Here is a 25,155-nt window from a genome sequence, read left to right as displayed (position 1 = left end):
CATATTCTGAACTATCAGGGGTGTAGGATGCATTTTTTGTGCCAAAAATAGTTTTGGGAATTTCAGGGGTCTGGGATGCAGGTTAATGCCCCTTTCAGGCTGCAAATGATTTTGGGACATGCAGAGCTCTCTGACACAGTTTTTAGGCCACCACCATTTTCTGGACTTTAAGGGGTCTAGGATGCCTGTAAACCCCTTTTTCGGTCCTTCAAAGTTTTCAACCTTTTTGCCGGCCGAAAATGCATTGTAAGGCCTTTTTTGGGATGCTAACATATACTGAACTTTCAAGGGTGTAGGCTGCATTTTTTGTGCCAAAATATTTTTGGGAATTTTAGTGGTCTATGATGCGGGTTAATGCCCCTTTCAGGATGCAAATGATTTTGGGACATGTAGAGCTCTCTGGCACAGTTTTTCGGCCACCAACATTTTCTGGACTTTAGGGGGTCTAGGATGCCTGTAAACCCCTTTTTTGGGCCTTCAAAGTTTTCAACATTTTTGCAGGCCTAAGATGCATTTTTAGGCATTTTTTGGGATGCTAAAATATACTGAACTTTCAAGGGTGTAGGATGCATTTTTTGTGCCAAAAGTATTTTTGGGAATTTTAGTGGTCTATGAAGCGGGTTAATGCCCCTTTCAGGCTGCAAATGATTTTGGGACATCTAGAGCTCTCTGACACAGTTTTTGGGCCACCAACATTTTCTGGACTTTAGGGGGTCTAGGATGCCTGTAAACCCCTTTTTTGGGCCTTCAAAGTTTTCAACCTTTTTGCAGGCCGAAAATGCATTTTAAGGCCTTTTTTGGGCTGCTAACATATTATGAACTTGCAGGGGTGTAGGATGCATTTTTTGTGCCAAAATATTTTTGGGAATTTTAGTAGTCTATGATGCGGGTTAATGCCCCTTTCAGGCTGCAAATGATTTTGGGACATGCAGAGCTCTCTGGCACAGTTTTTGGGCCACCAACATTTTCTGGACTTTAGGGGGTCTCGGATGCCTGTAAATCCCTTTTTTGGGCCTTCAAAGTTTTCGACATTTTTTGCAGGCCTAAGATGCATTTTTAGGCCTTTTTTTGGGCTACTAACATATACTGAACTTTCAAGGGTGTAGGATGCATTTTTTGTGCCAAAAATATTTTTGGGAATTTCAGGGGTCTGGGATGCGGGTTAATGCCCCTTTCAGGCTGCAAATGATTTTGGGACATGCATAGCTCTCTGGCACAGCTTTTGGGCCATCAAAATTGTCTGGACTTTAGGGGGTCTAGGATGCCTGTAAAGCACTTTTTTGGGCCTTCAAAGTTTTCAACAGTTTTGCAGGCCTAAGATGCATTTTTAGGCATTTTTTGGGCTGCTAACCTATACTGAACTTTCAAGGGTGTAGGATGCATTTTTTGTGCCAAAAATATTTTTGGGAATTTTTGTGGTCTTTGATGCAGGTTAATGCCCCTTTCAGGCTGCAAATGATTTTGGGACATGCAGAGCTCTCTGGCACAGTTTTTGGGCCACCAACATTTTCTAGACTTTAGGGGGTCTAGGATGCCTGTAAACCACTTTTTTGGGCCTTCAAAGTTTTCAACATTTTTGCAGGCCTAAGATGCATTTTTAGGCATTTTTTGGGCTGCAAACATACACTGAACTTTCAAGGGCGTAGGATGCATGTTTTGTGCCAAAAATATTTTTTGAATTTCAGGGGTCTGGGATGCGGGTTAATGCCCCTTCCAGGCTGCAAATGTTTTTGGGCTATTCAGAGCTATCTGACACAGTTATTAGGCCACCAACATTTTGTGGACTTTAGGGGGTCTAGGATGCCTGTAAACCCCTTTTTTGGGCCTTCAAAGTTTTCAACATTTTTGCAGGCCTAAGATGCATTTTTAGGCTTTTTTTGGGCTGCTAACATATACTGAACTTTCAAGGGTGTAGGATGCATTTTTTGTGCCAAAAATATTTTTGGGAATTTCAGGGGTCTGGGATGCGGGTTAATGCCCCTTTCAGGCTGCAAATGATTTTGGGACATGCAGAGCTCTCTGGTACAGTTTTTGGGCCACCAACATTTTCTGGACTTTAGGGGGTCTAGGATGCCTGTAAACCACTTTTTTTGGGCCTTCAAAGTTTTCAACATTTTTGCAGGCCTAAGATGCAATTTAAGGCCATTTGGGCTGCTAACATATTCTGAACTTTCAGGGGTGTAGGATGCATTTTTTGTGCCAAAAATAGTTTTGGGAATTTCAGTGGTCTAGGATGCGGGTTAATGCCCCTTTCAGGCTGCAAATGATTTTGGGACATGCAGAGCTCTCTGGCACAGTTTTTAGGCCACCAACATTTTCTGGACTTTAGGGGGTCTAGGATGCCTGTAAACCCCTTTTTTGGGCCTTCAAAGTTTTCAACATTTTTGCAGGCCGAAAATGCATATTAAGGCCTTTTTTGGGCTGCTAACATATTATGAACTTGCAGGGGTGTAGGATGCATTTTTTGTGCTAAAATACTTTTGGGAATTTTAGTTGTCTATGATGTGGGTTAATGCCCCTTTCAGGCTGCAAATGATTTTGGGACATGCAGAGCTCTCTGGCACAGTTTTTGGGCCACCAACATTTTCTGGACTTTAGGGGGTCTAGGATGCCTGTAAACCCCTTTTTTGGGCCTTCAAAGTTTTCAACACTTTTGCAGGCCTAAGATGCATTTTTAGGCCTTTTTTGGGCTGCTAACATATACTGAACTTTCAAGGTTGTAGGATGCATTTTTTGTGCCAAAAGTATTTTTGGGAATTTCAGTGGTCTAGGATGCGGGTTAATGCCCCTTTCAGGCTGCAGATGGTTTTGGGACATGGAGAGCTGTCTGGCACAGTTTTTGGACCACCAATATTTTCTGGACTTTAGGGGGTCTAGGATGCCTGTGAACCCCTTTTTTGGTCCTTCAAAGTTTTCAACCTTTTTGCAGGCCGAAAATGCATTTTAAGGCCTTTTTTGGGCTGCTAACATATTATGAACTTGCAGGGGTGTAGGATACATTTTTTGTGCCAAAATATTTTTGGGAATTTTAGTGGTCTGGGATGCGGGTTAATGCCCCTTTCAGGCTGCAAATGATTTTGGGATATTCAGAGCTATCTGACACAGTTATTAGGCCACCAATATTTTCTGGACTTTAGGGGGTCTAGGATGCCTGCAAACCCCTTTTTTGGGCCTTCAAAGTTTTCTACATTTTTGCAGGCCTAAGATACATTTTAAGGACTTTTGGGCTGCTAACATATTCTGAACTTTCAAGGGTGTAGGATGCATTTTTTGTGCCAAGATATTTTTGGGAATTTCAGTGGTCTTTGATGCAGGTTAATGCCCCTTTCAGGCTGCAAATGATTTTGGGACATGCAGAGCTCTCTGGCACAGTTTTTGGGCCACCAACATTTTCTAGACTTTAGGGGGTCTAGGATGCCTGTAAACCACTTTTTTGGGCCTTCAAAGTTTTCAACATTTTTGCAGGCCTAAGATGCATTTTTAGGCATTTTTTGGGCTGCAAACATACACTGAACTTTCAAGGGCGTAGGATGCATGTTTTGTGCCAAAAATATTTTTTGAATTTCAGGGGTCTGGGATGCGGGTTAATGCCCCTTCCAGGCTGCAAATGATTTTGGGACATGCAGAGCTCTCTGGCACAGTTTTTGGGCCACCAACATTTTCTGGACTTTAGGGGGTCTAGGATGCCTGTAAACCCCTTTTTTGGGCCTTCAAAGTTTTCAACACTTTTGCAGGCCTAAGATGCATTTTTAGGCCTTTTTTGGGCTGCTAACATATACTGAACTTTCAAGGTTGTAGGATGCATTTTTTGTGCCAAAAGTATTTTTGGGAATTTCAGTGGTCTAGGATGCGGGTTAATGCCCCTTTCAGGCTGCAGATGGTTTTGGGACATGGAGAGCTGTCTGGCACAGTTTTTGGACCACCAATATTTTCTGGACTTTAGGGGGTCTAGGATGCCTGTGAACCCCTTTTTTGGTCCTTCAAAGTTTTCAACCTTTTTGCAGGGCGAAAATGCATTTTAAGGCCTTTTTTGGGCTGCTAACATATTATGAACTTGCAGGGGTGTAGGATACATTTTTTGTGCCAAAATATTTTTGGGAATTTTAGTGGTCTATGATGCGGGTTAATGCCCCTTTCAGGCTGCAAATGATTTTGGGACATGCAGAGCTCTCTGGCACAGTTTTTGGGGCACCAAAATTTTCTGGACTTTAGGGGGTCTAGGATGCCTGTAAACCACTTTTTTGGGCCTTCAAAGTTTTCAACATTTTTGCAGGCCTAAGATGCATTTTAAGGCCGTTTTTGGGATGCTAACATATTCTGAACTATCAGGGGTGTAGGATGCATTTTTTGTGCCAAAAATAGTTTTGGGAATTTCAGGGGTCTGGGATGCAGGTTAATGCCCCTTTCAGGCTGCAAATGATTTTGGGACATGCAGAGCTCTCTGACACAGTTTTTAGGCCACCACCATTTTCTGGACTTTAAGGGGTCTAGGATGCCTGTAAACCCCTTTTTCGGTCCTTCAAAGTTTTCAACCTTTTTGCCGGCCGAAAATGCATTGTAAGGCCTTTTTTGGGATGCTAACATATACTGAACTTTCAAGGGTGTAGGCTGCATTTTTTGTGCCAAAATATTTTTGGGAATTTTAGTGGTCTATGATGCGGGTTAATGCCCCTTTCAGGATGCAAATGATTTTGGGACATGTAGAGCTCTCTGGCACAGTTTTTCGGCCACCAACATTTTCTGGACTTTAGGGGGTCTAGGATGCCTGTAAACCCCTTTTTTGGGCCTTCAAAGTTTTCAACATTTTTGCAGGCCTAAGATGCATTTTTAGGCATTTTTTGGGATGCTAAAATATACTGAACTTTCAAGGGTGTAGGATGCATTTTTTGTGCCAAAAGTGTTTTTGGGAATTTTAGTGGTCTATGAAGCGGGTTAATGCCCCTTTCAGGCTGCAAATGATTTTGGGACATGCAGAGCTCTCTGGCACAGTTTTTGGGCCACCAACATTTTCTGGACTTTAGGGGGTCTAGGATGCCTGTAAACCCCTTTTTTGGGCCTTCAAAGTTTTCAACCTGTTTGCAGGCCGAAAATGCATTTTAAGGCCTTTTTTGGGCTGCTAACATATTATGAACTTGCAGGGGTGTAGGATGCATTTTTTGTGCCAAAATATTTTTGGGAATTTTAGTAGTCTATGATGCGGGTTAATGCCCCTTTCAGGCTGCAAATGATTTTGGGACATGCAGAGCTCTCTGGCACAGTTTTTGGGCCACCAACATTTTCTGGACTTTAGGGGGTCTAGGATGCCTGTAAATCCCTTTTTTGGGCCTTCAAAGTTTTCAACATTTTTGCAGGCCTAAGATGCATTTTTAGGCCTTTTTTGGGCTACTAACATGTACTGAACTTTCAAGGGTGTAGGATGCATTTTTTGTGCCAAAAGTATTTTTGGGAATTTCAGGGGTCTGGGATGCGGGTTAATGCCCCTTTCAGCCTGCAAATGTTTTTGGGATATTCAGAGCTATCTGACACAGTTATTAGGCCACCAACATTTTCTGGACTTTAGGGGGTCTAGGATGCCTGTAAACCACTTTTTTGGGCCTTCAAAGTTTTCAACATTTTTGCAGGCCTAAGATGCATTTTAAGGCCGTTTTTGGGCTGCTAACCTATACTGAACTTTCAAGGGTGTAGGATGAGTTTTTTGTGCCAAAAGTATTTTTGGGAATTTCAGGGGTCTGGGATGCGGGTTAATGCCCCTTTCAGGCTGCAAATGTTTTTGGGATATTCAGAGCTATCTGACACAGTTATTAGGCCACCAATATTTTCTGGACTTTAGGGGGTCTAGGATGCCTGTAAACCCCCTTTTTGGGCCTTCAAAGTTGTCAACATTTTTGCAGGCCTAAGATGCATTTTAAGGCCTTTTTTGGGATGCTAACATATTCTGAACTATCAGGGGTGTAGGATGCATTTTTTGTACCAAAAATAGTTTTGGGAATTTCAGTGGTCTATGATGCAGGTTAATGCCCCTTTCAGGCTGCAAATGATTTTGGGACATGCAGAGCTCTCTGACACAGTTTTTAGGCCACCACCATTTTCTGGACTTTAAGGGTCTAGGATGCCCGTAAACCCATTTTTTGGTCCTTCAAAGTTTTCGACCTTTTTGCCGGCCGAAAATGCATTGTAAGGCCTTTTTTGGGATGCTAACATATACTGAACTTTCAAGGGTGAAGGATGCATTTTTTGTGCCAAAATATGTTTGGGAATTTTAGTGGTCTATGATGCGGGTTAATGCCCCTTTCAGGCTGCAAATGATTTTGGGACATGTAGAGCTCTCTGGCACAGTTTTTCGGCCACCAACATTTTCTGGACTTTAGGGGGTCTAGGATGCCTGTAAACCCCTTTTTTGGGCCTTCAAAGTTTTCAACATTTTTGCAGGCCTAAGATGCACTTTTAGGCATTTTTTGGGATGCTAACATATACTGAACTTTCAAGGGTGTAGGATGCATTTTTTGTGCCAAAAGTGTTTTTGGGAATTTTAGTGGTCTATGAAGCGGGTTAATTCCCGTTTCAGGCTGCAAATGATTTTGGGACATGTAGAGCTCTCTGGCACAGTTTTTGGGCCACCAACATTTTCTGGACTTTAGGGGGTCTAGGATGCCTGTAAACCCCTTTTTTGGGCCTTCAAAGTTTTCAACATTTTTGCAGGCCTAAGATGCATTTTTAGGCCTTTTTTGGGATACTAACATATACTGAACTTTCAAGGGTGTAGGATGCATTTTTTGTGCCAAAAGTATTTTTGGGAATTTCAGGGGTCTGGGATGCGGGTTAATGCCCCTTTCAGCCTGCAAATGTTTTTGGGATATTCAGAGCTATCTGACACAGTTATTAGGCCACCAATATTTTCTGGACTTTAGGGGGTCTAGGATGCCTGTAAACCCCTTTTTTGGGCCTTCAAAGTTGTCAACATTTTTGCAGGCCTAAGATGCATTTTAAGGCCTTTTTTGGGATGCTAACATATTCTGAACTATCAGGGGTGTAGGATGAATTTTTTGTGCCAAAAATAGTTTTGGGAATTTCAGTGGTCTATGATGCAGGTTAATGCCCCTTTCAGGCTGCAAATGATTTTGGGACATGCAGAGCTCTCTGACACAGTTTTTAGGCCACCACCATTTTCTGGACTTTAAGGGGTCTAGGATGCCTGCAAACCCCTTTTTTGGTCCTTCAAAGTTTTCGACCTTTTTGCCGGCCGAAAATGCATTGTAAGGCCTTTTTTGGGATGCTAACATATACTGAACTTTCAAGGGTGAAGGATGCATTTTTTGTGCCAAAATATTTTTGGGAATTTTAGTGGTCTATGATGCGGGTTAATGCCCCTTTCAGGCTGCAAATGATTTTGGGACATGTAGAGCTCTCTGGCACAGTTTTTTGGCTACCAACATTTTCTGGACTTTAGGGGGTCTAGGATGCCTGTAAACCCCTTTTTTGGGCCTTCAAAGTTTTCAACATTTTTGCAGGCCTAAGATGCATTTTTAGGCCTTTTTTGGGCTACTAACATATACTGAACTTTCAAGGGTGTAGGATGCATTTTTTGTGCCAAAAATATTTTTGGGAATTTCAGGGGTCTGGGATGCGGGTTAATGCCCCTTTCAGGCTGCAAATGATTTTGGGATATTCAGAGCTATCTGACACAGTTATTAGGCCACCAATATTTTCTGGACTTTAGGGGGTCTAGGATGCCTGTAAACCCCTTTTTTGGGCCTTCAAAGTTTTCAACATTTTTGCAGGCCTAAGATACATTTTAAGGACTTTTGGGCTGCTAACATATTCTGAACTTTCAAGGGTGTAGGATGCATTTTTTGTGCCAAGATATTTTTGGGAATTTCAGTGGTCTTTGATGCAGGTTAATGCCCCTTTCAGGCTGCAAATGATTTTGGGACATGCAGAGCTCTCTGGCACAGTTTTTGGGCCACCAACATTTTCTAGACTTTAGGGGGTCTAGGATGCCTGTAAACCACTTTTTTGGGCCTTCAAAGTTTTCAACATTTTTGCAGGCCTAAGATGCATTTTTAGGCATTTTTTGGGCTGCAAACATACACTGAACTTTCAAGGGCGTAGGATGCATGTTTTGTGCCAAAAATATTTTTTGAATTTCAGGGGTCTGGGATGCGGGTTAATGCCCCTTCCAGGCTGCAAATGATTTTGGGACATGCAGAGCTCTCTGGCACAGTTTTTGGGCCACCAACATTTTCTGGACTTTAGGGGGTCTAGGATGCCTGTAAACCCCTTTTTTGGGCCTTCAAAGTTTTCAACACTTTTGCAGGCCTAAGATGCATTTTTAGGCCTTTTTTGGGCTGCTAACATATACTGAACTTTCAAGGTTGTAGGATGCATTTTTTGTGCCAAAAGTATTTTTGGGAATTTCAGTGGTCTAGGATGCGGGTTAATGCCCCTTTCAGGCTGCAGATGGTTTTGGGACATGGAGAGCTGTCTGGCACAGTTTTTGGACCACCAATATTTTCTGGACTTTAGGGGGTCTAGGATGCCTGTGAACCCCTTTTTTGGTCCTTCAAAGTTTTCAACCTTTTTGCAGGCCGAAAATGCATTTTAAGGCCTTTTTTGGGCTGCTAACATATTATGAACTTGCAGGGGTGTAGGATACATTTTTTGTGCCAAAATATTTTTGGGAATTTTAGTGGTCTATGATGCGGGTTAATGCCCCTTTCAGGCTGCAAATGATTTTGGGACATGCAGAGCTCTCTGGCACAGTTTTTGGGGCACCAAAATTTTCTGGACTTTAGGGGGTCTAGGATGCCTGTAAACCACTTTTTTGGGCCTTCAAAGTTTTCAACATTTTTGCAGGCCTAAGATGCATTTTAAGGCCGTTTTTGGGATGCTAACATATTCTGAACTATCAGGGGTGTAGGATGCATTTTTTGTGCCAAAAATAGTTTTGGGAATTTCAGGGGTCTGGGATGCAGGTTAATGCCCCTTTCAGGCTGCAAATGATTTTGGGACATGCAGAGCTCTCTGACACAGTTTTTAGGCCACCACCATTTTCTGGACTTTAAGGGGTCTAGGATGCCTGTAAACCCCTTTTTCGGTCCTTCAAAGTTTTCAACCTTTTTGCCGGCCGAAAATGCATTGTAAGGCCTTTTTTGGGATGCTAACATATACTGAACTTTCAAGGGTGTAGGCTGCATTTTTTGTGCCAAAATATTTTTGGGAATTTTAGTGGTCTATGATGCGGGTTAATGCCCCTTTCAGGATGCAAATGATTTTGGGACATGTAGAGCTCTCTGGCACAGTTTTTCGGCCACCAACATTTTCTGGACTTTAGGGGGTCTAGGATGCCTGTAAACCCCTTTTTTGGGCCTTCAAAGTTTTCAACATTTTTGCAGGCCTAAGATGCATTTTTAGGCATTTTTTGGGATGCTAAAATATACTGAACTTTCAAGGGTGTAGGATGCATTTTTTGTGCCAAAAGTATTTTTGGGAATTTTAGTGGTCTATGAAGCGGGTTAATGCCCCTTTCAGGCTGCAAATGATTTTGGGACATCTAGAGCTCTCTGACACAGTTTTTGGGCCACCAACATTTTCTGGACTTTAGGGGGTCTAGGATGCCTGTAAACCCCTTTTTTGGGCCTTCAAAGTTTTCAACCTTTTTGCAGGCCGAAAATGCATTTTAAGGCCTTTTTTGGGCTGCTAACATATTATGAACTTGCAGGGGTGTAGGATGCATTTTTTGTGCCAAAATATTTTTGGGAATTTTAGTAGTCTATGATGCGGGTTAATGCCCCTTTCAGGCTGCAAATGATTTTGGGACATGCAGAGCTCTCTGGCACAGTTTTTGGGCCACCAACATTTTCTGGACTTTAGGGGGTCTCGGATGCCTGTAAATCCCTTTTTTGGGCCTTCAAAGTTTTCGACATTTTTTGCAGGCCTAAGATGCATTTTTAGGCCTTTTTTTGGGCTACTAACATATACTGAACTTTCAAGGGTGTAGGATGCATTTTTTGTGCCAAAAATATTTTTGGGAATTTCAGGGGTCTGGGATGCGGGTTAATGCCCCTTTCAGGCTGCAAATGATTTTGGGACATGCATAGCTCTCTGGCACAGCTTTTGGGCCATCAAAATTGTCTGGACTTTAGGGGGTCTAGGATGCCTGTAAAGCACTTTTTTGGGCCTTCAAAGTTTTCAACAGTTTTGCAGGCCTAAGATGCATTTTTAGGCATTTTTTGGGCTGCTAACCTATACTGAACTTTCAAGGGTGTAGGATGCATTTTTTGTGCCAAAAATATTTTTGGGAATTTTTGTGGTCTTTGATGCAGGTTAATGCCCCTTTCAGGCTGCAAATGATTTTGGGACATGCAGAGCTCTCTGGCACAGTTTTTGGGCCACCAACATTTTCTAGACTTTAGGGGGTCTAGGATGCCTGTAAACCACTTTTTTGGGCCTTCAAAGTTTTCAACATTTTTGCAGGCCTAAGATGCATTTTTAGGCATTTTTTGGGCTGCAAACATACACTGAACTTTCAAGGGCGTAGGATGCATGTTTTGTGCCAAAAATATTTTTTGAATTTCAGGGGTCTGGGATGCGGGTTAATGCCCCTTCCAGGCTGCAAATGTTTTTGGGCTATTCAGAGCTATCTGACACAGTTATTAGGCCACCAACATTTTGTGGACTTTAGGGGGTCTAGGATGCCTGTAAACCCCTTTTTTGGGCCTTCAAAGTTTTCAACATTTTTGCAGGCCTAAGATGCATTTTTAGGCTTTTTTTGGGCTGCTAACATATACTGAACTTTCAAGGGTGTAGGATGCATTTTTTGTGCCAAAAATATTTTTGGGAATTTCAGGGGTCTGGGATGCGGGTTAATGCCCCTTTCAGGCTGCAAATGATTTTGGGACATGCAGAGCTCTCTGGTACAGTTTTTGGGCCACCAACATTTTCTGGACTTTAGGGGGTCTAGGATGCCTGTAAACCACTTTTTTTGGGCCTTCAAAGTTTTCAACATTTTTGCAGGCCTAAGATGCAATTTAAGGCCATTTGGGCTGCTAACATATTCTGAACTTTCAGGGGTGTAGGATGCATTTTTTGTGCCAAAAATAGTTTTGGGAATTTCAGTGGTCTAGGATGCGGGTTAATGCCCCTTTCAGGCTGCAAATGATTTTGGGACATGCAGAGCTCTCTGGCACAGTTTTTAGGCCACCAACATTTTCTGGACTTTAGGGGGTCTAGGATGCCTGTAAACCCCTTTTTTGGGCCTTCAAAGTTTTCAACATTTTTGCAGGCCGAAAATGCATATTAAGGCCTTTTTTGGGCTGCTAACATATTATGAACTTGCAGGGGTGTAGGATGCATTTTTTGTGCTAAAATACTTTTGGGAATTTTAGTTGTCTATGATGTGGGTTAATGCCCCTTTCAGGCTGCAAATGATTTTGGGACATGCAGAGCTCTCTGGCACAGTTTTTGGGCCACCAACATTTTCTGGACTTTAGGGGGTCTAGGATGCCTGTAAACCCCTTTTTTGGGCCTTCAAAGTTTTCAACACTTTTGCAGGCCTAAGATGCATTTTTAGGCCTTTTTTGGGCTGCTAACATATACTGAACTTTCAAGGTTGTAGGATGCATTTTTTGTGCCAAAAGTATTTTTGGGAATTTCAGTGGTCTAGGATGCGGGTTAATGCCCCTTTCAGGCTGCAGATGGTTTTGGGACATGGAGAGCTGTCTGGCACAGTTTTTGGACCACCAATATTTTCTGGACTTTAGGGGGTCTAGGATGCCTGTGAACCCCTTTTTTGGTCCTTCAAAGTTTTCAACCTTTTTGCAGGCCGAAAATGCATTTTAAGGCCTTTTTTGGGCTGCTAACATATTATGAACTTGCAGGGGTGTAGGATACATTTTTTGTGCCAAAATATTTTTGGGAATTTTAGTGGTCTATGATGCGGGTTAATGCCCCTTTCAGGCTGCAAATGATTTTGGGACATGCAGAGCTCTCTGGCACAGTTTTTGGGGCACCAAAATTTTCTGGACTTTAGGGGGTCTAGGATGCCTGTAAACCACTTTTTTGGGCCTTCAAAGTTTTCAACATTTTTGCAGGCCTAAAATGCATTTTAAGGCCGTTTTTGGGATGCTAACATATTCTGAACTATCAGGGGTGTAGGATGCATTTTTTGTGCCAAAAATAGTTTTGGGAATTTCAGGGGTCTGGGATGCAGGTTAATGCCCCTTTCAGGCTGCAAATGATTTTGGGACATGCAGAGCTCTCTGACACAGTTTTTAGGCCACCACCATTTTCTGGACTTTAAGGGGTCTAGGATGCCTGTAAACCCCTTTTTCGGTCCTTCAAAGTTTTCAACCTTTTTGCCGGCCGAAAAATGCATTGTAAGGCCTTTTTTGGGATGCTAACATATACTGAACTTTCAAGGGTGTAGGATGCATTTTTTGTGCCAAAATATTTTTGGGAATTTTAGTGGTCTATGATGCAGGTTAATGCCCCTTTCAGGATGCAAATGATTTTGGGACATGTAGAGCTCTCTGGCACAGTTTTTCGGCCACCAACATTTTCTGGACTTTAGGGGGTCTAGGATGCCTGTAAACCCCTTTTTTGGGCCTTCAAAGTTTTCAACATTTTTGCAGGCCTAAGATGCATTTTTAGGCATTTTTTGGGATGCTAACATATACTGAACTTTCAAGGGTGTAGGATGCATTTTTTGTGCCAAAAGTATTTTTGGGAATTTTAGTGGTCTATGAAGCGGGTTAATGCCCCTTTCAGGCTGCAAATGATTTTGGGACATGTAGAGCTCTCTGACACAGTTTTTGGGCCACCAACATTTTCTAGACTTTAGGGGGTCTAGGATGCCTGTAAACCACTTTTTTGGGCCTTCAAAGTTTTCAACATTTTTGCAGGCCTAAGATGCATTTTTAGGCATTTTTTGGGCTGCAAACATACACTGAACTTTCAAGGGCGTAGGATGCATGTTTTGTGCCAAAAATATTTTTTGAATTTCAGGGGTCTGGGATGCGGGTTAATGCCCCTTCCAGGCTGCAAATGTTTTTGGGATATTCAGAGCTATCTGACACAGTTATTAGGCCACCAACATTTTCTGGACTTTAGGGGGTCTAGGATGCCTGTAAACCCCTTTTTTGGGCCTTCAAAGTTTTCAACATTTTTGCAGGCCTAAGATGCATTTTTAGGCTTTTTTTGGGCTGCTAACATATACTGAACTTTCAAGGGTGTAGGATGCATTTTTTGTGCCAAAAATATTTTTGGGAATTTCAGGGGTCTGGGATGCGGGTTAATGCCCCTTTCAGGCTGCAAATGATTTTGGGACATGCAGAGCTCTCTGGTACAGTTTTTGGGCCACCAACATTTTCTGGACTTTAGGGGGTCTAGGATGCCTGTAAACCACTTTTTTTGGGCCTTCAAAGTTTTCAACATTTTTGCAGGCCTAAGATGCAATTTAAGGCCATTTGGGCTGCTAACATATTCTGAACTTTCAGGGGTGTAGGATGCATTTTTTGTGCCAAAAATAGTTTTGGGAATTTCAGTGGTCTAGGATGCGGGTTAATGCCCCTTTCAGGCTGCAAATGATTTTGGGACATGCAGAGCTCTCTGGCACAGTTTTTAGGCCACCAACATTTTCTGGACTTTAGGGGGTCTAGGATGCCTGTAAACCCCTTTTTTGGGCCTTCAAAGTTTTCAACATTTTTGCAGGCCGAAAATGCATATTAAGGCCTTTTTTGGGCTGCTAACATATTATGAACTTGCAGGGGTGTAGGATGCATTTTTTGTGCTAAAATACTTTTGGGAATTTTAGTTGTCTATGATGTGGGTTAATGCCCCTTTCAGGCTGCAAATGATTTTGGGACATGCAGAGCTCTCTGGCACAGTTTTTGGGCCACCAACATTTTCTGGACTTTAGGGGGTCTAGGATGCCTGTAAACCCCTTTTTTGGGCCTTCAAAGTTTTCAACACTTTTGCAGGCCTAAGATGCATTTTTAGGCCTTTTTTGGGCTGCTAACATATACTGAACTTTCAAGGTTGTAGGATGCATTTTTTGTGCCAAAAGTATTTTTGGGAATTTCAGTGGTCTAGGATGCGGGTTAATGCCCCTTTCAGGCTGCAGATGGTTTTGGGACATGGAGAGCTGTCTGGCACAGTTTTTGGACCACCAATATTTTCTGGACTTTAGGGGGTCTAGGATGCCTGTGAACCCCTTTTTTGGTCCTTCAAAGTTTTCAACCTTTTTGCAGGCCGAAAATGCATTTTAAGGCCTTTTTTGGGCTGCTAACATATTATGAACTTGCAGGGGTGTAGGATACATTTTTTGTGCCAAAATATTTTTGGGAATTTTAGTGGTCTATGATGCGGGTTAATGCCCCTTTCAGGCTGCAAATGATTTTGGGACATGCAGAGCTCTCTGGCACAGTTTTTGGGGCACCAAAATTTTCTGGACTTTAGGGGGTCTAGGATGCCTGTAAACCACTTTTTTGGGCCTTCAAAGTTTTCAACATTTTTGCAGGCCTAAAATGCATTTTAAGGCCGTTTTTGGGATGCTAACATATTCTGAACTATCAGGGGTGTAGGATGCATTTTTTGTGCCAAAAATAGTTTTGGGAATTTCAGGGGTCTGGGATGCAGGTTAATGCCCCTTTCAGGCTGCAAATGATTTTGGGACATGCAGAGCTCTCTGACACAGTTTTTAGGCCACCACCATTTTCTGGACTTTAAGGGGTCTAGGATGCCTGTAAACCCCTTTTTCGGTCCTTCAAAGTTTTCAACCTTTTTGCCGGCCGAAAATGCATTGTAAGGCCTTTTTTGGGATGCTAACATATACTGAACTTTCAAGGGTGTAGGATGCATTTTTTATGCCAAAATATTTTTGGGAATTTTAGTGGTCTATGATGCAGGTTAATGCCCCTTTCAGGATGCAAATGATTTTGGGACATGTAGAGCTCTCTGGCACAGTTTTTCGGCCACCAACATTTTCTGGACTTTAGGGGGTCTAGGATGCCTGTAAACCCCTTTTTTGGGCCTTCAAAGTTTTCAACATTTTTGCAGGCCTAAGATGCATTTTTAGGCATTTTTTGGGATGCTAACATATACTGAACTTTCAAGGGTGTAGGATGCATTTTTTGTGCCAAAAGTATTTTTGGGAATTTTAGTGGTCTATGAAGCGGGTTAATGCCCCTTTCAGGCTGCAAATGATTTTGGGACATGTAGAGCTCTCTGACACAGTTTTTGGGCCACCAACATTTTCTGGACTTTAGGGGGTCTAGGATGCCTGTGAACCCCTTTTTTGGGCCTTCAAAGTTTTCAACCTTTTTGCAGGCCGAAAATGCATTTTAAGGCCTTTTTTGGGATGCTAACATATACTGAACTTTCAAGGGTGTAGGCTGCATTTTTTGTGCCAAAATATTTTTGGGAATTTTAGTGGTCTATGATGCGGGTTAATGCCCCTTTCAGGATGCAAATGATTTTGGGACATGTAGAGCTCTCTGGCACAGTTTTTCGGCCACCAACATTTTCTGGACTTTAGGGGGTCTAGGATGCCTGTAAACCCCTTTTTTGGGCCTTCAAAGTTTTCAACCTTTTTGCAGGCCGAAAATGCATTTTAAGGCCTTTTTTGGGCTGCTAACATATTATGAACTTGCAGGGGTGTAGGATGCATTTTTTGTGCCAAAATATTTTTGGGAATTTTAGTAGTCTATGATGCGGGTTAATGCCCCTTTCAGGCTGCAAATGATTTTGGGACATGCAGAGCTCTCTGGCACAGTTTTTGGGCCACCAACATTTTCTGGACTTTAGGGGGTCTCGGATGCCTGTAAATCCCTTTTTTGGGCCTTCAAAGTTTTCAACATTTTTGCAGGCCTAAGATGCATTTTTAGGCCTTTTTTGGGCTACTAACATATACTGAACTTTCAAGGGTGTAGGATGCATTTTTTGTGCCAAAAATATTTTTGGGAATTTCAGGGGTCTGGGATGCGGGTTAATGCCCCTTTCAGGCTGCAAATGATTTTGGGACATGCATAGCTCTCTGGCACAGCTTTTGGGCCATCAAAATTGTCTGGACTTTAGGGGGTCTAGGATGCCTGTAAAGCACTTTTTTGGGCCTTCAAAGTTTTCAACAGTTTTGCAGGCCTAAGATGCATTTTTAGGCATTTTTTGGGCTGCTAACCTATACTGAACTTTCAAGGGTGTAGGATGCATTTTTTGTGCCAAAAATATTTTTGGGAATTTCAGGGGTCTGGGATGCGGGTTAATGCCCCTTTCAGGCTGCAGATGGTTTTGGGACATGGAGAGCTGTCTGGCACAGTTTTTGGACCACCAATATTTTCTGGACTTTAGGGGGTCTAGGATGCCTGTGAACCCCTTTTTTGGTCCTTCAAAGTTTTCAACCTTTTTGCAGGCCGAAAATGCATTTTAAGGCCTTTTTTGGGCTGCTAACATATTATGAACTTGCAGGGGTGTAGGATACATTTTTTGTGCCAAAATATTTTTGGGAATTTTAGTGGTCTATGATGCGGGTTAATGCCCCTTTCAGGCTGCAAATGATTTTGGGACATGCAGAGCTCTCTGGCACAGTTTTTGGGGCACCAAAATTTTCTGGACTTTAGGGGGTCTAGGATGCCTGTAAACCACTTTTTTGGGCCTTCAAAGTTTTCAACATTTTTGCAGGCCTAAGATGCATTTTAAGGCCGTTTTTGGGATGCTAACATATTCTGAACTATCAGGGGTGTAGGATGCATTTTTTGTGCCAAAAATAGTTTTGGGAATTTCAGGGGTCTGGGATGCAGGTTAATGCCCCTTTCAGGCTGCAAATGATTTTGGGACATGCAGAGCTCTCTGACACAGTTTTTAGGCCACCACCATTTTCTGGACTTTAAGGGGTCTAGGATGCCTGTAAACCCCTTTTTCGGTCCTTCAAAGTTTTCAACCTTTTTGCCGGCCGAAAATGCATTGTAAGGCCTTTTTTGGGATGCTAACATATACTGAACTTTCAAGGGTGTAGGCTGCATTTTTTGTGCCAAAATATTTTTGGGAATTTTAGTGGTCTATGATGCGGGTTAATGCCCCTTTCAGGATGCAAATGATTTTGGGACATGTAGAGCTCTCTGGCACAGTTTTTCGGCCACCAACATTTTCTGGACTTTAGGGGGTCTAGGATGCCTGTAAACCCCTTTTTTGGGCCTTCAAAGTTTTCAACATTTTTGCAGGCCTAAGATGCATTTTTAGGCATTTTTTGGGATGCTAAAATATACTGAACTTTCAAGGGTGTAGGATGCATTTTTTGTGCCAAAAGTATTTTTGGGAATTTTAGTGGTCTATGAAGCGGGTTAATGCCCCTTTCAGGCTGCAAATGATTTTGGGACATCTAGAGCTCTCTGACACAGTTTTTGGGCCACCAACATTTTCTGGACTTTAGGGGGTCTCGGATGCCTGTAAACCCCTTTTTTGGGCCTTCAAAGTTTTCAACCTTTTTGCAGGCCGAAAATGCATTTTAAGGCCTTTTTTGGGCTGCTAACATATTATGAACTTGCAGGGGTGTAGGATGCATTTTTTGTGCCAAAATATTTTTGGGAATTTTAGTAGTCTATGATGCGGGTTAATGCCCCTTTCAGGCTGCAAATGATTTTGGGACATGCAGAGCTCTCTGGCACAGTTTTTGGGCCACCAACATTTTCTGGACTTTAGGGGGTCTCGGATGCCTGTAAATCCCTTTTTTGGGCCTTCAAAGTTTTCGACATTTTTGCAGGCCTACGATGCATTTTTAGGCCTTTTTTTGGGCTACTAACATATACTGAACTTTCAAGGGTGTAGGATGCATTTTTTGTGCCAAAAATATTTTTGGGAATTTCAGGGGTCTGGGATGCGGGTTAATGCCCCTTTCAGGCTACAAATGATTTTGGGACATGCATAGCTCTCTGGCACAGCTTTTGGGCCATCAAAATTGTCTGGACTTTAGGGGGTCTAGGATGCCTGTAAAGCACTTTTTTGGGCCTTCAAAGTTTTCAACAGTTTTGCAGGCCTAAGATGCATTTTTAGGCATTTTTTGGGCTGCTAACCTATACTGAACTTTCAAGGGTGTAGGATGCATTTTTTGTGCCAAAAATATTTTTGGGAATTTTTGTGGTCTTTGATGCAGGTTAATGCCCCTTTCAGGCTGCAAATGATTTTGGGACATGCAGAGCTCTCTGGCACAGTTTTTGGGCCACCAACATTTTCTAGACTTTAGGGGGTCTAGGATGCCTGTAAACCACTTTTTTGGGCCTTCAAAGTTTTCAACATTTTTGCAGGCCTAAGATGCATTTTTAGGCATTTTTTGGGCTGCAAACATACACTGAACTTTCAAGGGCGTAGGATGCATGTTTTGTGCCAAAAATATTTTTTGAATTTCAGGGGTCTGGGATGCGGGTTAATGCCCCTTCCAGGCTGCAAATGTTTTTGGGATATTCAGAGCTATCTGACACAGTTATTAGGCTACCAACATTTTCTGGACTTTAGGGGGTCTAGGATGCCTGTAAACCCCTTTTTTGGGCCTTCAAAGTTTTCAACATTTTTGCAGGCCTAAGATGCATTTTTAGGCTTTTTTTGGGCTGCTAACATATACTGAACTTTCAAGGGTGTAGGATGCATTTTTTGTGCCAAAAATATTTTTGGGAATTTCAGGGGTCTGGGATGCGGGTTAATGCCCCTTTCAGGCTGCAAATGATTTTGGGACATGCAGAGCTCTCTGGTACAGTTTTTGGGCCACCAACATTTTCTGGACTTTAGGGGGTCTAGGATGCCTGTAAACCACTTTTTTTGGGCCTTCAAAGTTTTCAACATTTTTGCAGGCCTAAGATGCAATTTAAGGCCATTTGGGCTGCTAACATATTCTGAACTTTCAGGGGTGTAGGATGCATTTTTTGTGCCAAAAATAGTTTTGGGAATTTCAGTGGTCTAGGATGCGGGTTAATGCCCCTTTCAGGCTGCAAATGATTTTGGGACATGCAGAGCTCTCTGGCACAGTTTTTAGGCCACCAACATTTTCTGGACTTTAGGGGGTCTAGGATGCCTGTAAACCCCTTTTTTGGGCCTTCAAAGTTTTCAACATTTTTGCAGGCCGAAAATGCATATTAAGGCCTTTTTTGGGCTGCTAACATATTATGAACTTGCAGGGGTGTAGGATGCATTTTTTGTGCTAAAATACTTTTGGGAATTTTAGTTGTCTATGATGTGGGTTAATGCCCCTTTCAGGCTGCAAATGATTTTGGGACATGCAGAGCTCTCTGGCACAGTTTTTGGGCCACCAACATTTTCTGGACTTTAGGGGGTCTAGGATGCCTGTAAACCCCTTTTTTGGGCCTTCAAAGTTTTCAACACTTTTGCAGGCCTAAGATGCATTTTTAGGCCTTTTTTGGGCTGCTAACATATACTGAACTTTCAAGGTTGTAGGATGCATTTTTTGTGCCAAAAGTATTTTTGGGAATTTCAGTGGTCTAGGATGCGGGTTAATGCCCCTTTCAGGCTGCAGATGGTTTTGGGACATGGAGAGCTGTCTGGCACAGTTTTTGGACCACCAATATTTTCTGGACTTTAGGGGGTCTAGGATGCCTGTGAACCCCTTTTTTGGTCCTTCAAAGTTTTCAACCTTTTTGCAGGCCGAAAATGCATTTTAAGGCCTTTTTTGGGCTGCTAACATATTATGAACTTGCAGGGGTGTAGGATACATTTTTTGTGCCAAAATATTTTTGGGAATTTTAGTGGTCTATGATGCGGGTTAATGCCCCTTTCAGGCTGCAAATGATTTTGGGACATGCAGAGCTCTCTGGCACAGTTTTTGGGGCACCAAAATTTTCTGGACTTTAGGGGGTCTAGGATGCCTGTAAACCACTTTTTTGGGCCTTCAAAGTTTTCAACATTTTTGCAGGCCTAAAATGCATTTTAAGGCCGTTTTTGGGATGCTAACATATTCTGAACTATCAGGGGTGTAGGATGCATTTTTTGTGCCAAAAATAGTTTTGGGAATTTCAGGGGTCTGGGATGCAGGTTAATGCCCCTTTCAGGCTGCAAATGATTTTGGGACATGCAGAGCTCTCTGACACAGTTTTTAGGCCACCACCATTTTCTGGACTTTAAGGGGTCTAGGATGCCTGTAAACCCCTTTTTCGGTCCTTCAAAGTTTTCAACCTTTTTGCCGGCCGAAAATGCATTGTAAGGCCTTTTTTGGGATGCTAACATATACTGAACTTTCAAGGGTGTAGGATGCATTTTTTGTGCCAAAATATTTTTGGGAATTTTAGTGGTCTATGATGCGGGTTAATGCCCCTTTCAGGATGCAAATGATTTTGGGACATGTAGAGCTCTCTGGCACAGTTTTTCGGCCACCAACATTTTCTGGACTTTAGGGGGTCTAGGATGCCTGTAAACCCCTTTTTTGGGCCTTCAAAGTTTTCAACATTTTTGCAGGCCTAAGATGCATTTTTAGGCATTTTTTGGGATGCTAACATATACTGAACTTTCAAGGGTGTAGGATGCATTTTTTGTGCCAAAAGTATTTTTGGGAATTTTAGTGGTCTATGAAGCGGGTTAATGCCCCTTTCAGGCTGCAAATGATTTTGGGACATGTAGAGCTCTCTGACACAGTTTTTGGGCCACCAACATTTTCTGGACTTTAGGGGGTCTAGGATGCCTGTGAACCCCTTTTTTGGGCCTTCAAAGTTTTCAACCTTTTTGCAGGCCGAAAATGCATTTTAAGGCCTTTTTTGGGATGCTAACATATACTGAACTTTCAAGGGTGTAGGCTGCATTTTTTGTGCCAAAATATTTTTGGGAATTTTAGTGGTCTATGATGCGGGTTAATGCCCCTTTCAGGATGCAAATGATTTTGGGACATGTAGAGCTCTCTGGCACAGTTTTTCGGCCACCAACATTTTCTGGACTTTAGGGGGTCTAGGATGCCTGTAAACCCCTTTTTTGGGCCTTCAAAGTTTTCAACCTTTTTGCAGGCCGAAAATGCATTTTAAGGCCTTTTTTGGGCTGCTAACATATTATGAACTTGCAGGGGTGTAGGATGCATTTTTTGTGCCAAAATATTTTTGGGAATTTTAGTAGTCTATGATGCGGGTTAATGCCCCTTTCAGGCTGCAAATGATTTTGGGACATGCAGAGCTCTCTGGCACAGTTTTTGGGCCACCAACATTTTCTGGACTTTAGGGGGTCTCGGATGCCTGTAAATCCCTTTTTTGGGCCTTCAAAGTTTTCAACATTTTTGCAGGCCTAAGATGCATTTTTAGGCCTTTTTTGGGCTACTAACCTATACTGAACTTTCAAGGGTGTAGGATGCATTTTTTGTGCCAAAAATATTTTTGGGAATTTCAGGGGTCTGGGATGCGGGTTAATGCCCCTTTCAGGCTGCAAATGATTTTGGGACATGCATAGCTCTCTGGCACAGCTTTTGGGCCATCAAAATTGTCTGGACTTTAGGGGGTCTAGGATGCCTGTAAAGCACTTTTTTGGGCCTTCAAAGTTTTCAACAGTTTTGCAGGCCTAAGATGCATTTTTAGGCATTTTTTGGGCTGCTAACCTATACTGAACTTTCAAGGGTGTAGGATGCATTTTTTGTGCCAAAAATATTTTTGGGAATTTCAGGGGTCTGGGATGCGGATTAATGCCCCTTTCAGGCTGCAAATGTTTTTGGGATATTCAGAGCTATCTGACACAGTTATTAGGCCACCAATATTTTCTGGACTTTAGGGGGTCTAGGATGCCTGTAAACCCCTTTTTTGGGCCTTCAAAGTTTTCAACATTTTTGCAGGCCTAAGATACATTTTAAGGACTTTTGGGCTGCTAACATATTCTGAACTATCAGGGGTGTAGGATGCATTTTTTGTGCCAAAAATAGTTTTGGGAATTTCAGTGGTCTAGCATGCGGGTTGATGCCCCTTTCATGCTTCAAATGATTTTGGGACATGCAGAGCTCTCTGGCACAGTTTTTGGGCCAACAACATTTTCTGGACTTTAGGAGGTCTAGGATGCTTGTAAACCCCTTTTTGGGCCTTCTAAGTTTTCAACATTTTTGCCGGCGTAAAATGCATTTTAGGCCTTTTTTGGGCTGATAACATATACTGAACTTTCAAGGGTGTAGGATGCATTTTTTGTGCCAAGATATTTTTGGGAATTTTTGTGGTCTTTGATGCAGGTTAATGCCCCTTTCAGGCTGCAAATGATTTTGGGACATGCAGAGCTCTCTGGCACAGTTTTTGGGCCACCAACATTTTCTAGACTTTAGGGGGTCTAGGATGCCTGTAAACCACTTTTTTGGGCCTTCAAAGTTTTCAACATTTTTGCAGGCCTAAGATGCATTTTTAGGCATTTTTTGGGCTGCAAACATACACTGAACTTTCAAGGGCGTAGGATGCATGTTTTGTGCCAAAAATATTTTTTGAATTTCAGGGGTCTGGGATGCGGGTTAATGCCCCTTCCAGGCTGCAAATGTTTTTGGGATATTCAGAGCTATCTGACATATTAGGCCACCAACATTTTCTGGACTTTAGGGGGTCTAGGATGCCTGTAAACCCCTTTTTTGGGCCTTCAAAGTTTTCAACATTTTTGCAGGCCTAAGATGCATTTTTAGGCTTTTTTTGGGCTGCTAACATATACTGAACTTTCAAGGGTGTAGGATGCATTTTTTGTGCCAAAAATATTTTTGGGAATTTCAGGGGTCTGGGATGCGGGTTAATGCCCCTTTCAGGCTGCAAATGATTTTGGGACATGCAGAGCTCTCTGGCACAGTTTTTGGGCCACCAACATTTTCTGGACTTTAGGGGGTCTAGGATGCCTGTAAACCACTTTTTTTGGGCCTTCAAAGTTTTCAACATTTTTGCAGGCCTAAGATGCAATTTAAGGCTATTTGGGCTGCTAACATATTCTGAACTTTCAGGGGTGTAGGATGCATTTTTTGTGCCAAAAATAGTTTTGGGAATTTCAGTGGTCTAGGATGCGGGTTAATGCCCCTTTCAGGCTGCAAATGATTTTGGGACATGCAGAGCTCTCTGGCACAGTTTTTAGGCCACCAACATTTTCTGGACTTTAGGGGGTCTAGGATGCGTGTAAACCCCTTTTTTGGGCCTTCAAAGTTTTCAACATTTTTGCAGGCCGAAAATGCATATTAAGGCCTTTTTTGGGCTGCTAACATATTATGAACTTGCAGGGGTGTAGGATGCATTTTTTGTGCTAAAATATTTTTTGAATTTCAGGGGTCTGGGATGCGGGTTAATGCCCCTTCCAGGCTGCAAATGTTTTTGGGATATTCAGAGCTATCTGACACAGTTATTAGGCCACCAACATTTTCTGGACTTTAGGGGGTCTAGGATGCCTCTAAACCCCTTTTTTGGGCCTTCAAAGTTTTCAACATTTTTGCAGGCCTAAGATGCATTTTTAGGCTTTTTTTGGGCTGCTAACATATACTGAACTTTCAAGGGTGTAGGATGCATTTTTTGTGCCAAAAATATTTTTGGGAATTTCAGGGGTCTGGGATGCGGGTTAATGCCCCTTTCAGGCTGCAAATGATTTTGGGACATGCAGAGCTCTCTGGCACAGTTTTTGGGCCACCAACATTTTCTGGACTTTAGGGGGTCTAGGATGCCTGTAAACCACTTTTTTTGGGCCATCAAAGTTTTCAACATTTTTGCAGGCCTAAGATGCAATTTAAGGCCATTTGGGCTGCTAACATATTCTGAACTTTCAGGGGTGTAGGATGCATTTTTTGTGCCAAAAATAGTTTTGGGAATTTCAGTGGTCTAGGATGCGGGTTAATGCCCCTTTCAGGCTGCAAATGATTTTGGGACATGCAGAGCTCTCTGGCACAGTTTTTAGGCCACCAACATTTTCTGGACTTTAGGGGGTCTAGGATGCCTGTAAACCCCTTTTTTGGGCCTTCAAAGTTTTCAACATTTTTGCAGGCCGAAAATGCATATTAAGGCCTTTTTTGGGCTGCTAACATATTATGAACTTGCAGGGGTGTAGGATGCATTTTTTGTGCTAAAATATTTTTGGGAATTTTAGTTGTCTATGATGTGGGTTAATGCCCCTTTCAGGCTGCAAATGATTTTGGGACATGCAGAGCTCTCTGGCACAGTTTTTGGGCCACCAACATTTTCTGGACTTTAGGGGGTCTAGGATGCCTGTAAACCCCTTTTTTGGGCCTTCAAAGTTTTCAACACTTTTGCAGGCCTAAGATGCATTTTTAGGCCTTTTTTGGGCTGCTAACATATACTGAACTTTCAAGGTTGTAGGATGCATTTTTTGTGCCAAAAGTATTTTTGGGAATTTCAGTGGTCTAGGATGCGGGTTAATGCCCCTTTCAGGCTGCAGATGGTTTTGGGACATGGAGAGCTGTCTGGCACAGTTTTTGGACCACCAATATTTTCTGGACTTTAGGGGGTCTAGGATGCCTGTGAACCCCTTTTTTGGTCCTTCAAAGTTTTCAACCTTTTTGCAGGCCGAAAATGCATTTTAAGGCCTTTTTTGGGCTGCTAACATATTATGAACTTGCAGGGGTGTAGGATACATTTTTTGTGCCAAAATATTTTTTGGAATTTTAGTGGTCTATGATGCGGGTTAATGCCCCTTTCAGGCTGCAAATGATTTTGGGACATGCAGAGCTCTCTGGCACAGTTTTTGGGGCACCAAAATTTTCTGGACTTTAGGGGGTCTAGGATGCCTGTAAACCCCTTTTTTGGGCCTTCAAAGTTTTCAACATTTTTGCAGGCCTAAGATGCATTTTTAGGCTTTTTTTGGGCTGCTAACATATACTGAACTTTCAAGGGTGTAGGATGCATTTTTTGTGCCAAAAATATTTTTGGGAATTTCAGGGGTCTGGGATGCGGGTTAATGCCCCTTTCAGGCTGCAAATGATTTTGGGACATGCAGAGCTCTCTGGCACAGTTTTTGGGCCACCAACATTTTCTGGACTTTAGGGGGTCTAGGATGCCTGTAAACCACTTTTTTTGGGCCTTCAAAGTTTTCAACATTTTTGCAGGCCTAAGATGCAATTTAAGGCCATTTGGGCTGCTAACATATTCTGAACTTTCAGGGGTGTAGGATGCATTTTTTGTGCCAAAAATAGTTTTGGGAATTTCAGTGGTCTAGGATGCGGGTTAATGCCCCTTTCAGGCT

Source organism: Ambystoma mexicanum, chromosome 6q (genome assembly GCF_040938575.1).
Source record: "Ambystoma mexicanum isolate Mex_15411 chromosome 6q, UKY_AmexF1_1, whole genome shotgun sequence".
Taxonomy (NCBI): Eukaryota; Metazoa; Chordata; class Amphibia; order Caudata; family Ambystomatidae; genus Ambystoma; species Ambystoma mexicanum.
The sequence above is the reverse complement of the archived record's forward strand: the minus strand, read 5'-3'. Positions refer to the sequence as shown.